The sequence below is a fragment of the Pinus tabuliformis genome, chromosome 3_1 (genome assembly GCF_031772625.1).
Source record: "Pinus tabuliformis cultivar Carrire ecotype Pingquan chromosome 3_1, CPIR1, whole genome shotgun sequence".
NCBI classification, from domain to species: domain Eukaryota; kingdom Viridiplantae; phylum Streptophyta; class Pinopsida; order Pinales; family Pinaceae; genus Pinus; species Pinus tabuliformis.
Window position 1 is genome coordinate 655,448,529 of NC_142301.1, and position 15,759 is coordinate 655,464,287.

The 15,759-nt window shown below is 42.0% G+C and overlaps 1 pseudogene; it reads left to right on the forward strand.

The window, feature by feature from the left end:
* Positions 1–4,481: 4,481 nt before the first annotated feature.
* LOC149188778 (beta-ureidopropionase-like) overlaps positions 4,482–15,759 on the forward strand; it is a 47,100-nt pseudogene continuing 35,822 nt past the window's right edge.

The window sequence follows — 15,759 nt, forward strand, 5'->3', positions numbered from 1 at the left end:
TGCAAAGTTTGAAACAAGATAAGGCACTCCAGCTAGAAGTGCAAGAAGAGGTGTGGTGCATAAAATGTAAAGGCCAGGGCCACAATAAGGATCATTGTCTGATATTTGTGAACTATTTGGCAAGGGGGGACCAATGTTGCTGAGACTAGAGGCACATGTGGGACCAAGCGCGGCACCCGCACTCTGGTGCACGATCTATCAAGTGGGATGAAAGCGCACAACAGACAATTGTCATCTATTGCAGAAGTTTACACAACCCCCCTAGCAGCTATTTTGCAATTTTTGTAGATTGATGGGCCATGACGAACGAAATTGTCAAAGTTATGAGTTGCTGATGGATTGGAAAAATGCTTACTGGATGCAGACTGAGGTGCGAGGTTAGGATCTAGCCACGGCAATAGTGCGTGGTGGATTCTCGGGATGCGGACAGGGACGAGGAGGAATGGGACCTGGACGAGGGCGTGGACAGTTAATCTGCTACAATTGTGGAGGACTTGGGCACTACGTGCATGACTGTATGAATATGACCAGAACATGTTGCCCGTACTATTACCAGTTTGATCATGAAGCAGTAGATTTCCCCACACTAATCACACAAATGTGTGAAAAACGGGTGCTTCAATCTACTCCCACACAAAACTTTCAAATGATGAAAGATGAACCGCATGAAGAGGACCCTAATGTGAACATGGTGCTCAGAAGTGGTGCAACCACAAGAGAGGATAATGGGAAGCAACCTGATGAGGATACATGGGTTCGCAAGGCCCCTACAAAACAACCTGAGTTTGATTTGGAACGTGCAAAGGAGACCTCTATGGAAGCTAAGAAGAGCTTCACGAAGGCCTTTACTTTAGGTAGTAAGGATCAAACTGAGCTAGAAATGGATCCCTATATGTTGAATACCTTTTTAGAGACATGAATAAAGCTACTACGGGAAAATAAAGTAGTTAATGGATTGCAAGAGCTGATAACTCAATGCGCAGGGCCGGGTGAACCGTGGATGATCCAGAAACTAGGCAAGCATGCATTGCGTACCAGGCGAGAAATGCAATTGACTGCACAAATTGGTGACTATGAGATGGATCAGGTTGTTCAGAACTTGGGATTAGATGTGAATGTGCTACCTAAACAGACTTGGGAATGCATGGGCAGGCCCACACTACGATGGTCTCCTATTCAATTACGGATGGAGAACCAATAGAAGATCTTTCCCATGGGGAGATTGCAAGGAGTCACAGTGGACATCGGAGGTGCGAGCACACAAATGGATTTTGAGGGAAGAGAAATTGTGGATGACAGTAACCCTTACCCACCTTGTTAGGAATAGATTGGGCCATGGACATGAATGGAGTCATCAACCTAAAGAAACGAAAAATGATATTCGAGAAAAAGTCCCTCCGGGTAATAGTCCCACTAGATCCGGTCGAAGGAGTGTGCTACACTGAACCTGTGCGCGATGAGGATAGTGAAGATGAACTGGTCTGCATCTACCAAATATCAGCGCAAGATCAGGATCAAGTGAATCTGACAGCAGGCGGGAGAATCTCATGGGAACGCGACAGCTCCTGCATGTCGGATTCAGATGAAGAGATAGAGCGATGGAAAAACTGATTGCATGAAGTAACAACGTTGAATTGTAATATGATGGTGGGATCACTGCGACGCGTGACGACCGAAGCAAGGGAACTGCCAACCGATGAGGGCGCAACAAACGTTGAGAAATCTATAGACCACTATGAAAAGATGATACTGGAATGGAAGCTGCACGATGCGCAATCAGGGGTGCTACACATGACAACTGTGCCAATGTGGAATACACGTCAAAAGGCTAGGGGGACCTGGTACGAATGTAGAAGGAGACAGTAGGAAAAGTGACGCCTTCTACCAGCTGATCGCGATAGAGCAATCAAAAAAACAGGTAGAAACATGCATAGAGTTCGCTAGACAAAACAAACCAATAAGAATTTGCGGGTACCCAGGGTTTGATGGGCGTATAGGACCATAAGCAAAAGGAGGAGGGTGAAGGTGATCCCATCTTCAATAAGACAAGATGAAATCAAGAGTATAGTGAAATATCCCACAGTTTGGATAGGATGCGAGGACCGGGGTAAAGCAATTTGGCAATTACAGGAAGCCATTCAGCACGAGAGCTTGAAACTTCACAAACTAGATGAAGAATGGGCACGAATGAGGAGAAAAAGCGTGATATTGGATGAAGAAATCAGCAAACTAAACACTGGTGGTGCACAAATGGACCGCGCGGAACTAAGGGAACCAGGCCTGGCCACTGCTGTGAACTTGCTATCATGGCTACGACTGCACCTTACTGACCGATGACCTGACTATATGTGGAAAGCACAGTCTCAGCGCTCCAAGCTGTTGAAAGGAGGCGTGGGACTATAAACAAGTCTGCAGGAGAACTGCGTGGAAAGAAGGTTCCATGCAGGGCCAGTCGGTCAGCAAGATCGCAGTCGCACCGAAGGGGCTACATTGCTGCATGGGAAGGCTGGGAGGTGACCGTTGATGTCACTGTTCATGACAAGAAGTCTGAGTTACAACAGAGAGGAGAGGGTGGCGGGCCATTAAGAGAGGAGTTCTGAGCTAGATACAAAAATATCTACTGCCAAGAACATATTAATGAATCAAAAGTGGAGGGAAGGGTTGAATTCAAATTCACACGTTCCTATAGAAATTGTTGGGGTAGCCCCACAACAACCCTTGGATATTTGAGACTCGAGCCAGTGCAGAGCAGCAAGCACCTTGCTACCTGGCCACCCATGAGTACGTACCCAAGTGAATCCAAGATAGAAACCATGTCTAGAACCAGGGTAAGGTTCGTGGAAAAGCCCTATCTAACCCAGAAGGAGCCGAGAGAGGCAGTCGCTGCCCCAGAGGTTCCAAAGTCCCCACGCATGCCGCGACCCTAGAAAGACAAACAGACTATGGGGCTAGTTCGGGAATCACCACAATTCAGTAAATTTTCAATGGAAAAAAAGGCCAAGGTAATCACTGCTTAACTCGAGGAGGAAGAGGAAGATTTACAAGCCCTGATCGCCTAGATTGAAGCACAGGATGAGGAAGAGGAAAATGTTTCCCATGTCCCTTTGGTGATAATGCTACCACCATATATCTCTCCATGGAAAGGGACGGCCAAAATATCGAAGGACGTGGAGGCCACGAAGAAATATCTCCAGACCTCGCTTCTTCTGGATGAAATAAGGTTTGACGGTCTGTCATTGGATTGGAAACCAAATATCAAGTTTGAATATTGGGATCTCGCGGACAATGAGAAGTTTCCCCAGTTGGCCGTGGAAAAATTACTACAGCAGAAGTGGTTATGGGGTGTGGAGAAGGCGGGATTACTTAATCTAAGGTGGATACAGACAGCCATCATGGCCAATTTAATACACCGAATTTTCCAGCTACCTACTAAAGGAAACGATCCTGCAGATATAGCTAGAACGAGTAGTGACCTCGCAAAAGCCATGAAGGTTAAATATAAGTTCAAAAAGCAAAAGCGAGGGTATGTAATAGCAAGCATCAAAGGCCGCGGGGTGCATGTCACCACCCAATTACTGGCCGGTAAAATCATGAAGAAATTTCGTGCAGACAAGGTACCCGCCTTTGTCATTGCACTCGCGGAGCAATGCGTAGAAGGGGTTCAGTTCAACTGGGCGTAGTTTCTCTGTGACGAATTTTTGACGAATTTTTGGGAAGCCCAGGAGCACGGTAAGACTTTCCATTACGCATGGTTGCTCCTAACAATCCTACTAGTTGCAGGAGAGCTGCCGAAGGGTAGCCAGTTTCCTGACATTGACAAGAACCTACCTGAAGCCGTGCAGTATAACTCGCTCCGGGCTACGAAAGATGCCACAAGGATTCGTGAGATCAAGGTGTTTTGGATATTCATGGAGGTGAGTATCTGGACACGGAACAACTGCAAACCACGGTTATCCCTGACAATATACAATCGTTTGCAAAGTGCGGTTGAGTTCAAGGCGGATATACATAATCTATATATTAGGGCGCAAAAGGATCCCACTTGAACATGGGTAAAGCTTCCATTCATCGCAACGGATGATGCAATTTTCGAGGCAATGGCAGCATGGCCTCCAAGGTTGTGTGCGCTAGATGTAGCCAAACTCGAAAAGATCATAGCTCAACAACGAAAGAAGGAAATCAAGCTGTGCATCACAAATTTGGTGGAAAGAATGCGCCAGGAACAAAAAATGCCCACGCAGCCGAAGGCGACTGAAACAGCAACAAAGACCATCACTACGCCTATTGAAGAGATTGTGGAGGCTTGGGAACTGTCCATGGAGTAGGACATTTAGATGGAAGTGGAGACACAGGAATGTACGGACCCGACCACAGCATCAACTCAACTTAAAAGGTCACGCGTCTAGGAGCAACGACATGCACGCAAAAAGACTAAGACGGTAAAAGCCTTGGAGAACGATCTTCTTGCCAGTAGCGAACCAATGCGTGATGGTACTAAGAGTGCTTTGGAGGAGCTGATGATAGAGCAGACAACTGTGTTGGGGGAACTCAGGGCACAGTTGCAGGCATTATAGGTGTGACCCCCTAGAGGGATGATTCCGACCCTCACGGAAGGTACACTCGCACTGGAGAAGATGGTGCGCACCACCACAATGAACACCTTAGTATTACCAATAGGCGTTGTCCTAGCAGAGGTTGAAGGTGACATGAGGGGTTGGGGGTTGAACTTGGCTGCCCTTCCTAGAGAAACCCTATACCAACTGTAGGATGGGGTAACCGCTGAGCTCCGCGCCAGGGAAGGTCGCACCCTCCAAGTATTAATGGAGCAAAAAGGAAATCTGGAACAGATCAGTCTATAGCGCGACGACTTGATTGCACATAACCAAGGATTGGAACAAGCCATGGAGGAGGTCTGTAGCAGTGTACCAGAACTGGCTGTACCAGTGGAACTCCTCGCAACCAACAAGATTCATCACATGGCAGCAGGATTCCGAAAGGCTCAAGCAGAGGCTGCGAAAGCTCAGTGGGAGTTGAACTTGTAGATCACAGAGCTAAGGATGAAGGTGCAACCTACTACACCCCCAGAAGCTAGAGAGCAGCGCCATTGCGAAATTCAAGCAGGATTTCAAGTGATAGAGCGCGTTGTACAAGACTGCACAGGATTGTTGGATCAGTCCCTTCTTATGCTCACATCACTACAAGAAGACCCAACACTGCAGCAAGTAGAGACAAAAGCATGGGAGTTGCAGAAGGATTTTCCAAGGGACTGCACAAACAGTCGCCATCACTCAACGTTTGGCCAAGATGAGGGAGGCCCAAGCTCTGAAGGCTCAGGTGGATGCCATACGACAATGAGAAGCTGGGCTCAAAGCACGCATCTAGCCTTGGCTTGAGGAAGCGTTCACGGTTACCACTACGATCGAGGGGAAGCTGACCCAGTTGCAAGACACATATGCGCTAAGGTAGGAAGGTGCCTCCGACAATGCATTAGAACGTCGGGCACAATTGATATAGCAGACAATGGAAGAATGTACGACATATGTCAGTACAACGCAAAGGTTGCTGGAGGAACTACGAGCAAAGATCAACGCACCAACTGGGTGACTCGAGACGAGTCACGATGATTATGTTGGGGCCCCGTTGGGTAGCAGAGGCCTCACGTAATGGATTTGGGGTTTAAAGCCCACAATTTTGGGTAAAAGTGTGGTAAAATCTCCGCAAAGTGCGTGAAGTGCGAATTGTAATGAGTCAAGTCAAAGGGTGGTCTGCCCAAAAATAATGTAAGAAAATAGAAAGTGAGTCGGCTTGCCCATGGTCTGCGGACCATGGGAATGTATAAATAGAGCGAGGCTCTAAGGGTAGAAGGCAGATTTAGTTCGAGTCTTGAATGTTATGGGTTTATGAATGCAATATTCGCTCTGAGTTTGTAAGTCTGAGTCGTGGGTGATAGTAGTACAGTAGGCGCTGTAGCTATGTGTGCAGAGGCCTGGTAGAGTCTGCAACTGTGTGCGTGGGCCCCTACAGCTGAGTGCACAGGGCAGATCTGGTTGTAACGAACAGGAGATAAATAAAGATAAGTGTTTCTGAATCATTGTGTGTTTTATCGCAAATCTATATGTTTATGCTTATGCTCTGAGTTTATGCAAATCTGTAAGATTTATGGGTGCACACACTGGTTATAACTATTAAATGCTTGCTTAATGACCTTAAGAATTAGATCTGAGCTATAATAACCACGATAATACTAAGAATCGAAGAAGTGCCTCATCGCCGAGCTACGTGAAGACTTGACAGCTTAGCACAATAGAGCGAGTGCACAGATCAGTTCGTGACCCTTCCAGTCCTCATTAAGACATCCCTAGGGTGCAGAAACCTGGTTCCAGTACCCTCCCATACTACCTCGGGTGAGACTTCAGTCCGTGCTCCGCGGATTGTTTCCGAAAGGGCCAGTAGTACGGGATCTGTTTGTCTAAAAACACTTCCGAACCTATGTCAGGCCCCATCAATCCAACAGTGTGGAAGCTAATATGGATTGCATAGAAGCTAAGATTGATGGTTTAGAAGTAAACGTTGAAGATTTGAAGAAAGACATGGAAGGTTTTAAAGAAGGTTTGGAAAATTTGCTACAATAAATGCTTCCTAATGGCGAAAAGGTAGTATAGGAAACTCACAATGAGAACAAAAGAAATGTTAGTCATGATTTCATAGACTAATGTTGGATTGAAGACCCACCATGTTCCAAAGATCGATACGAGGAAGTTTGATTGCAAAGATCCCATAACATGGATACTACAAATGGAGCAATATTTCGATCTCCATAATGTGCAAAACACACAAAAGGTAGGCATTGCGACTTTATATTTGGAACCCAATCAATTTGTATGGTATAAATGGCTTTGCTCTCGTAAACACATTGTCACTTGGGATATTTTACGAAAGAAATGATAGCACATTATGAGAATATAAAAAGAAACACCTTTTTTAGCCAATTGATCAATCTCAAACAAAATGGTTCAATGGTGGAGCACACTAAGGACTTCCAAAAATTGAATATAAGGGTAAAATATATTCCAGAGGAGAATATCATTGATGTGTTCATAGGGACTTTAAAGGATAGCATCCAACATGAGGTGCACCTTTGGGAACCTGATTCATTGGAGAAGGCATTCAGGTTGGCAAGAAAAATTGAAAGCAAAATTATGGCAACAAGGAAGCCTACCAATCACAGCTATAAAGATGGAAGTGTTGTTAGCCCTAGTCTTCCACAACCTACAAAGTTGACACCATAACAAATGGAAGAAAAAAGAGAAAAAGGGCTTTGTTATAGTTGTGATATAAAATACACTAAATGTCATAAGTGTGCTGAGAAGAAATTATTTTACATATATTGCGAAGAGGAAGAATAAAAGGAACAAGAAACATCAAAAGAATAGGATACAGACTAGGAAAAAACCCTAGAGAAAGAAGAAATGAATCCGACCATATCTTGTAATGCATTGACTGAATTACCACTCCACAAACTATCAAGATAGGACATATCAAGAAGAAAAAGGTAATAATGTTGATTGATTCGGGCAATACCCATAATTTTATTCATTATAAGATAGTGAAGGAATTGAATTGCTTCCTATATCCAGCACTAGAGTGTCAGGTGATGGTTGCAAATGGAGGAACCATAAATTTCTATAGAAAGCGCCATAATATCAATCTATCCATGGGATAATATGTGTTTAATAGTCTAATGCTTTCCATTCCAATGGGTGGTGTTGATGTTGTATTAGGAGTCCAATGGCTACAATATTTGGGTATGATAGCTTTTAATTTTCAAGAACTTTTCTTGAATTTTTTTCAGAAGGAAAGGAAGTTGAATTAAGGGGTATCACAGGGAAACCGGGAAAGATAATCAACTCTAATGGCATGACAAAGCTTCTAAAGAAATAACAATGTGGCGTAATTGCACAATTAGCTTCACTAGAGGTTCCCACATCGAAATCATCTATTTATCTAGATCTCCAAAAATTCTTGGACAATCATTCCAAGGTATTTGAGACTCCCAAAGGCCTCCCACCTATTCATGATCATGATCATGCTATTCATTTGGTTCCAGGAAGTGTTCCTCCAAACATCAGGCCTTATAGATATCCATATGCCTAAAACATTGAAATTGAATGTATGGTTGTAGAAATGCTAGAGGCTGGTATAATTCAACCTAGTCAAAGTTCTTTCTCCGCTCTAGTAGTATTGGTGCACAAGAAGGATGGATAATGGCGCATGTGTCAAAATTATAAGGAGCTCAACAAGCTCACTATTAAAGATAAATTTCTCATTCATGTCATTGGCGAATTATTGGATGAATTGCATGGAGCAATTTACTTCACCAAATTGGACCTTCATTCAAGATATCATAAAATCAGAAAGAAGACTAAAGACATTCTGAAAACAACATTTAGAACTCATGAGGGTCATTATGAATTTTTGGTCATGCCTTTTGGCCTTACCAATGCACGTTCTACATTTCAAGGTTTGATGAATTCCATTTTCAAATCCTTCCTTAGAAAATTTGTGTTAGTATTTTTTTATGATATACTAATCTACAACAAGTGTTGGAAGGATCATGTTCAACATGTGGATATAGCACTCAAAATATTGGAGGAGAAACAATTATATGCAAAAAGCTCCAAATGTTTCTTTGGAGTACAAGAGGTGGAATATTTGGGTCATATTGTATCTCATGAAGGTGTTAAGGTAGACCCTAGCAAAATTAAAGCTGTTAAGGAATGTAATGTTGGGTTGTGTTATATTCTTTCCACGTAGTTAAGAGGGGGTTTGAGGGGCACCCGTAACCCCACTTTGGACCCTATGTTAGGTTGGGCGGACCCACCTATGGTTTTGTGCATGATTTTCACACATGTTTTTTGGATGTGATGGTTTTCGGTCCATGGTATTGGACGCGATGGTTTTCGGTCCATGGTATTGGATGCTTCGGCATGTATAAATATGTATTATAACATTGAAAGGAACATAATGAAAAATCACGCTGGTAGTCCCGGTTTTGGGATCCAGGGGAAAATATCTGTGTATATGTGTTTAATGTGTTTTGCTCTCGCATTATTTATTTTCTGTGTTTTAGAATTCGTATGCAGGTAATTTCTGTACGGGGTTAAAACCTACATTTGGTATCAGAGTAGATTTGGCTTCAAGGGGACACCTTTGTTGGTGAGGGGTTTCGCTCGGGCCTATGGTAGACCCTGTTCAGTGGGAGATCTGCGAGATCGATTTTGGTGGTGAAAGAATATGGCGAGAAGTGGAAAGATAGAGATCGAGAAATTTAATGGTCAGAGTTTTGAGTTGTGGAAACTCAAGATGGAGGATCTATTGGTGGATAAAGATCAGTGGATCGCGGTAGATCCAGGTACTAAACCAACGGGAGTGTCCGATGAAGAATGGAAGAATTTGGATTGGAAGGCGAAGAGCACAATAAGATTGTGTGTCTTAGATTCAGTATTGCTAAATGTATCAGGGTAAGCTACAACAAAGGCTTTGTGGGACAAGTTAGGGACTTTGTACCAATCTAAGTCTCTGGTGAATAAACTGTTCCTGCAGAAAAAGTTGTATAACCTAAGGATGAAAGATGGAGAATCGGTGATAGAGCATCTGAATGCATTTAATACTGTGGTAAGTTAGTTAGCATCTGTTGATATTAAAATTTCAGATGAAGATAAGTGCATCAATTTGTTGTGTTCTCTACCAGATTCGTGGGATAGTCTGGTTATTGCAATAGGTAGCAATGAAACTTCCTTGTAGTTTGATGAAATAGTCTCAGCCTTGCTGACAGAGGAGATGAGACAAAAAAATATGGAGAGACAAAATGGTGATGCCTTGTCTGTATGAGGACGGTCCCAGAATAGAAACAAAAATAAGTCATCGAGTGGGAGATCTAAATCTCTAGGAAAACCTGTAAAGGTGGTGTGCTGGAAATGTGGAAAGGAAGGCCACTTCAAAAGGGACTGTAAATCTAAAGATCCTGAAAAAGGAAAGGGATCTGATGAGGCTCCTTCTGCAGAGGCGAAAACCACCTCAAATGAAGGTGGGGATGTGTACTTGGCTTCTTCAAGTACACATGTAGATCATGAGGCATGGTTGATTAACTCAGGTGCATCCTTTCACTTCACTCCCCATAGAGAGTGGTTCTATGAGTATGAGAAATATGATGGTGGTGATGTCTTCTTGGGGGATGACAGGAAGGCTAGAATCATTGGTCGTGGAAAAGTAAAGTTGAAGCTACAAGGTGGAAGGGTTAGAACACTTCCGGGTGTTCTACATATTCCTGCATTAGCAAGAAATATGATTTCTGTTAGTAAGTTAGATGATGTAGGTGTAAAAATAGTGTTCGAGAAGGATACCTGCAAGATGGTTCGGGGAGCACTAGTATTGATGTGGGAAGTTCAGATTGGAACTCTGTACAAGCTGCAAGGTAGCACTGTTGTTGATGGGTGCAACAGTTCCGTGGTTCTTGAAAGTGGAGCATAAAATCTAGTGGTCTCTAGAGAAAAGACCATGCTATGGCATCAAAGGCTTGGAAATATTGGAGAGAAGGGCCTTCGAATACTTCATGGTAAAGGTATGGTAGAAGGTATGAGTAACAGCTCTCTGAATTTTGATTTCTGTGAAAATTGTGTATACGGGAAGCAGAATCGGGTGAGTTTCCCCTCTGGTGGTAAGAGGGCGAAACATATATTAGAGCTTGTGCAAAGTGATGTGTTTGGACCTATGAAGGTTCCATCACTGGGTAAGTCTATGTACTACGTATCATTTATAGATGACTTCTCAAGGAATACGTATCATTTATAGATGACTTCTCAAGGAATACATGGATATATTTCCTTAGGAAGAAATCTGAAGTCTTTGATAGGTTTAAAGAATTTAAGGCTCTAGTGGAAAACCAGACAGAGAAGAAGATAAAGGTACTGAGGACAGATAATGGTGGAGAGTTTTGCAGTAAGGAATTTGAAGAATTCTGCAAGAAGTGTGGTATATCATTTCAAAAGACTACTCCATATACACCTCAGCAAAATGGAGTTGCAGAAAGAATGAACAAGATGTTGATGGAAAGGGCAAGAAGCATGCCTAGTGGTGCCGGGTTAGGATAGGAATTCTGGATACAGGTGGTGGATACTGCATGTTACCTGGTCAACAGGTCACCTTCATCAACATTGGAGGATAAGACTCCACAAGAGGTATGGATTGGTAAGAAACCCTCTCTTTCACATCTCAGGGTATTTGGATATGATGCATATGTACATGTTCCAAAGAAGAAAAGAACAAAGTTGGATAGTAAATCTGAAAAGTGCATCTTTATTGGGTATAAGGATGGTTTAAAGGGTTATAAGCTTTGGAACCCAATAACAAGGAAGGTTATGTACAACCCAGATGTGGTGTTTAGAGAGGTGAGAGATGTTATTAAACATGAAATCCAACCAAAGGAACCTGAGAAGATAGAGTTTGAGCTAAAGGAGGAAGAATCATACTCTACAGCAAAGGAGGAATCAAAAGATGAAGAGCCACAAACTCTGACTGTGAGAAGATCAGTTCAAGAAAGAAGGAAGCCAGAAAGGTTTAGTCCATCTGCTTTTTGTTCAAATTTTTCTTTGTCTATTACTGATGATGATCCCGAAACTGTGAAGGAAGCAGTGCATTCAGAGGATGGAAAACTCTGGAAAGAGGCCATGGTTGATGAAATGGCATCTTTGCACAAAAATGAGGCTTGGGATTTGGTGGAGTTGCCGGCTGGAAGGAAACCCATTGGCAGCAAATGGGTGTTCAAAAAGAAGACAAATGCAGAAGGAAAAGTGGAGAAATACAAAGCTCGGTTGGTAGCAAAAGGTTATTCCCAGGTGTCGGGAATTGATTTTAGTGATATTTTTTCTCCTGTTTCCAAGGTAACTTCTATTCGATTACTTTTATCTGTTGCTGCTGCTTTTGATTTTGAGGTAGAACAGATGGATGTGAAGACAACATTTCTTCACGAGGACCTGGAAGAGGAGATCTACATGAAGCAACCTGAAGGCTTTGCGGTGAATGGTAAGAAAGAACTGGTATGTAAGTTAAAAAAGTCTCTATATGGGTTAAAACAGTCACCAAGGATGTGGTATCAGAAATTTGATACATTTATACGGGGACTTGGCCTCACCAGAAGAAAAGAAAATCATTATGTGTATTTTAAATTAATTGGTGACCGTGTTATTTATCTGGTTTTGTATGTGGATGATATGTTGTTGGTTGGAAATGACAAAGAAGTTATCCAGGATTTGAAGACCCAATTGTCCTCTAAATTCGACATGAAAGATATTGGTGCTGCAAACTATATTTTGGGAATGGAAATTAAAAGAGATCAAGCAAAGAGGAAGCTCTGGTTAAACCAGAGGAAGTATGTTGAGACAATATTGCAGAGGTTTAATATGCAGGATAATAAACTGGTGAAGGTTCCTATATCTGTAGGTGTGAGGTTATTTGTTGAACAGTGTCCCAAGACACAAGAAGAGGAAGAGGACATGTCCCGTGTTCCATATGCAAGTGCAATCGGTAGCCTGATGTATGCAATGGTCTGTAGTCGACCAGACATTGCACATGGAGTGGGAATATTGAGCAGGTTTATGTCAAAACCAAGGAAGGAGCACTGGACAACAGTGAAGAGGGTTTTCAGGTATTTGCGTGGCACTAGTGATTATGGTTTGTGATACCAAGGAAGACCAGGATTGGATAGAGTGTTGGATATCCATGGCTTTGTTGATGCAGACTGGGCTAGAGATCTGGATCAGAGAAGATCTACAAGTGGGTATGTGTTTAACCTATTTGGAGGTGCAGTCAGTTGGATGAGTAAGAAACAATCTGTAGTGGCACTGTCAACTACAGAAGCATAATACATGGCAGCCACTCATGCAAGCAAGGAAGCATTTTGGTTGCAGAGATTGTGTTTAAGTATGGGGTTAGTATAGGAAGCTATAAGGATAGACTGTGACAGCCAAAGTGCAATTTTCTTGGTAAAGAACCCCGCATATCATTCAAGGACAAAGCACATTGATGTTCAATATCACTTTGTGAGGGATATGATAGAAGACAAAAAGGTGTTGCTGGTAAAGGTGGAAACTTTGAAGAATACTGCAGATGCATTGACAAAATCTGCGAGCTCTGAGAAGTTCTCTTGGTGTAGAGAGACAATGGGCATTTCAAGGCTGGAAAAATGACTAAGCTCTCTTGTGGCCCCCTATGGAAAGAAAACAACAGGTGGGAGAATGTTGGGTTGTGTTATATTCTTTCCATGTAGTTAACAGGGGGTTTGAGGGGCACCCATAACCCCACTTTATGGGGTCTGGGGCAGCGCCCCAGAAAATTTTGGTTTTAGACCCTATGTTAGGTTGGGCGGACCCACCTATGGTTTTGTGCATGATTTTTGCACATGTTTTTTGGACACGATGGTTTTTGGTCCATGGTATTGGATGCTATGGTTTTCGATCCATGGTATTGGATGCTTCAACATGTATAAATATGTATTATAACATTGAAAGGAACATAATGAAAAATCAAGCTGGTACCTCCTAGTTTTGGGATCCAGGGGAAAATATCTGTGTATATGTGTTTTATGTGTTCTGCTCTCGCATTATTTATTTTCTATGTTTTAGAATTCGTATGTAGGTAATTTCTCTACAGGGTTAAAACCTACATGGAAAATCCCCACATCCATAAAGCATCTGTGAGGATTTCTCAGGTTGACAGGATATTATCTCAAGTTTGTTAAGAATTATGGGAGAATAGCAACACCTCTAACAACATTACTGAAGAAAGATGCATTTTCTTGGACTCCAGAAGAAACAAAAGCCTTTGAACATATGAAAGAGGAAATGTACCAAGCACTGTCTTAGCTACGCCAGACTTCACAAAAACCTTTATTGTAGAATGTGATGCCTCAGGAAATGGAATTAGTGTTGTTTTAATGCAAGAAGAAAGACCTATTTCTTTTTAAAGTCATCCAATCAAAGGAAAGTATTTACGCAAAGCTATTTGTGAGAAGTAAACGTTGTCAATACTACATGCACTTAAGAAATGGTGACCTTACCTAATGGGAAGACACTTCAAGGTAAAAATAGATCATGATAGTCTTAAATAATTTTTAGAACAAAGATTATCTTCAGAAGAGCAACAAAAATGGGTCACAAAGATGTCGGGTTATGAATTTGAAATCATTTACAAGAAACGGAAGCAAAATGTTGTTGCAAATGCACTCTCAAGAAAGGATGAGGATGTGGAAGCATTGCTTTGTGCCATTTATATTATCCAACCATATTGGATAAATGAAGCAAGGGATGAATGAAAGAATGAAGAATAAGTGTGGGAACTCATTCAAAAGTTGCAGAAAGATCCCAATATATCTGATAGCTTTAGCTGGAAAAATGATTCGTTATGGTACAAAGATTTCTTATGCCTCTGTATGAATTCCCAACTCAAACAAAATATTCTTCTTGAATTGCACACCTGTCCCTTAGGAGGGAATTCATGATTTTTAAAAACTTACCCCGGGGTTAAGAAGGAATTTTTTTGGGATGGCCTTAAATCTGATATTCAAATGTTTTTGGCGGAATGTTTGGTTTGCCAATAAAATAAAGTTGAGACAATTAATACCCCAGGTCTATTACAACCTTTATCCATTCCAAGTCAACGTTGGGAGGAGGTTTCAATGGATTTTATCATAGGTTTACCCAAGTCTGAAGGAAAGAGTGTCATCATGGTGGTAGTTGATAGACTTACCAAGTATGCACACTTTTGTGCATTATCTCATGCATTTAAAGCTAGTACAATTGCTACTTCATTTATGGAAACAATTCAAAAACTAGATATCATTTTTGGGATTCAACTGCATTAAGTAAGTCATTCATGTATGACCATTTCCATGAGAGGTATTCGTAAGTGACTAATTTCTCATGATTTGAATAGTTCACTTAGCACTCATTACATCTGGTGATTCTCACAGGGGTGAAGAAGTGGGATTGAAACTAGTGAAATAATTCGCATAGCATCAATCATCACTTCCAGGGCTTGCCCTCAGTAACCAAGAATTCCCGGGAGGTCACCCATCCCAGATCTCCTCTGGATCAAACGCGCTTAACTGTGGAGTTTTCCCCACAATCAAGCCCACTTAGCTTGCTACCCCATTTGCAAAACCCTAGCAAGTATTGTGCCTCATGAACCATTCAAGTAGAGATCCCTTCACTCTTTTTGAATTTAAGTATAGGGGGTTTAAGCAGTGCATTATATTAGATATCATTTTTGGTATTCAACTACGTTAAGTAAGTCATTAACGTAAGACCATTTCCATGAGAGGTAGTCGTAAGTGACTAATATCTCATGATTTGAATAGTTCAATTAGCACTCATTGCATTGGGCGATGCTCACAAGAGTGAAGAAGTGGGATTGAAACTGGTGAAATAAGTCACATAACGTCAATCATCACTTCCGGGGCTTGCACCCAGTAACCCAAAGATTATTGTAAGCGACAGAGATCCTATTTTCACTAGAAATTTTTGGACATAATTATTTTCTTGTCTCAGAACTCAGTTAGCTCATAGCTCATCTTATCATCCTCAACCTGATGGTAAAACTGAGATAGAAAACAAATGTTTGGAAAGTTGCTTTGTATCTAATAAACATATATAAGGGGTCAAATGGTTGCCTCTGGTTGAATGGTGGTGTAACACTTCCTGTCAT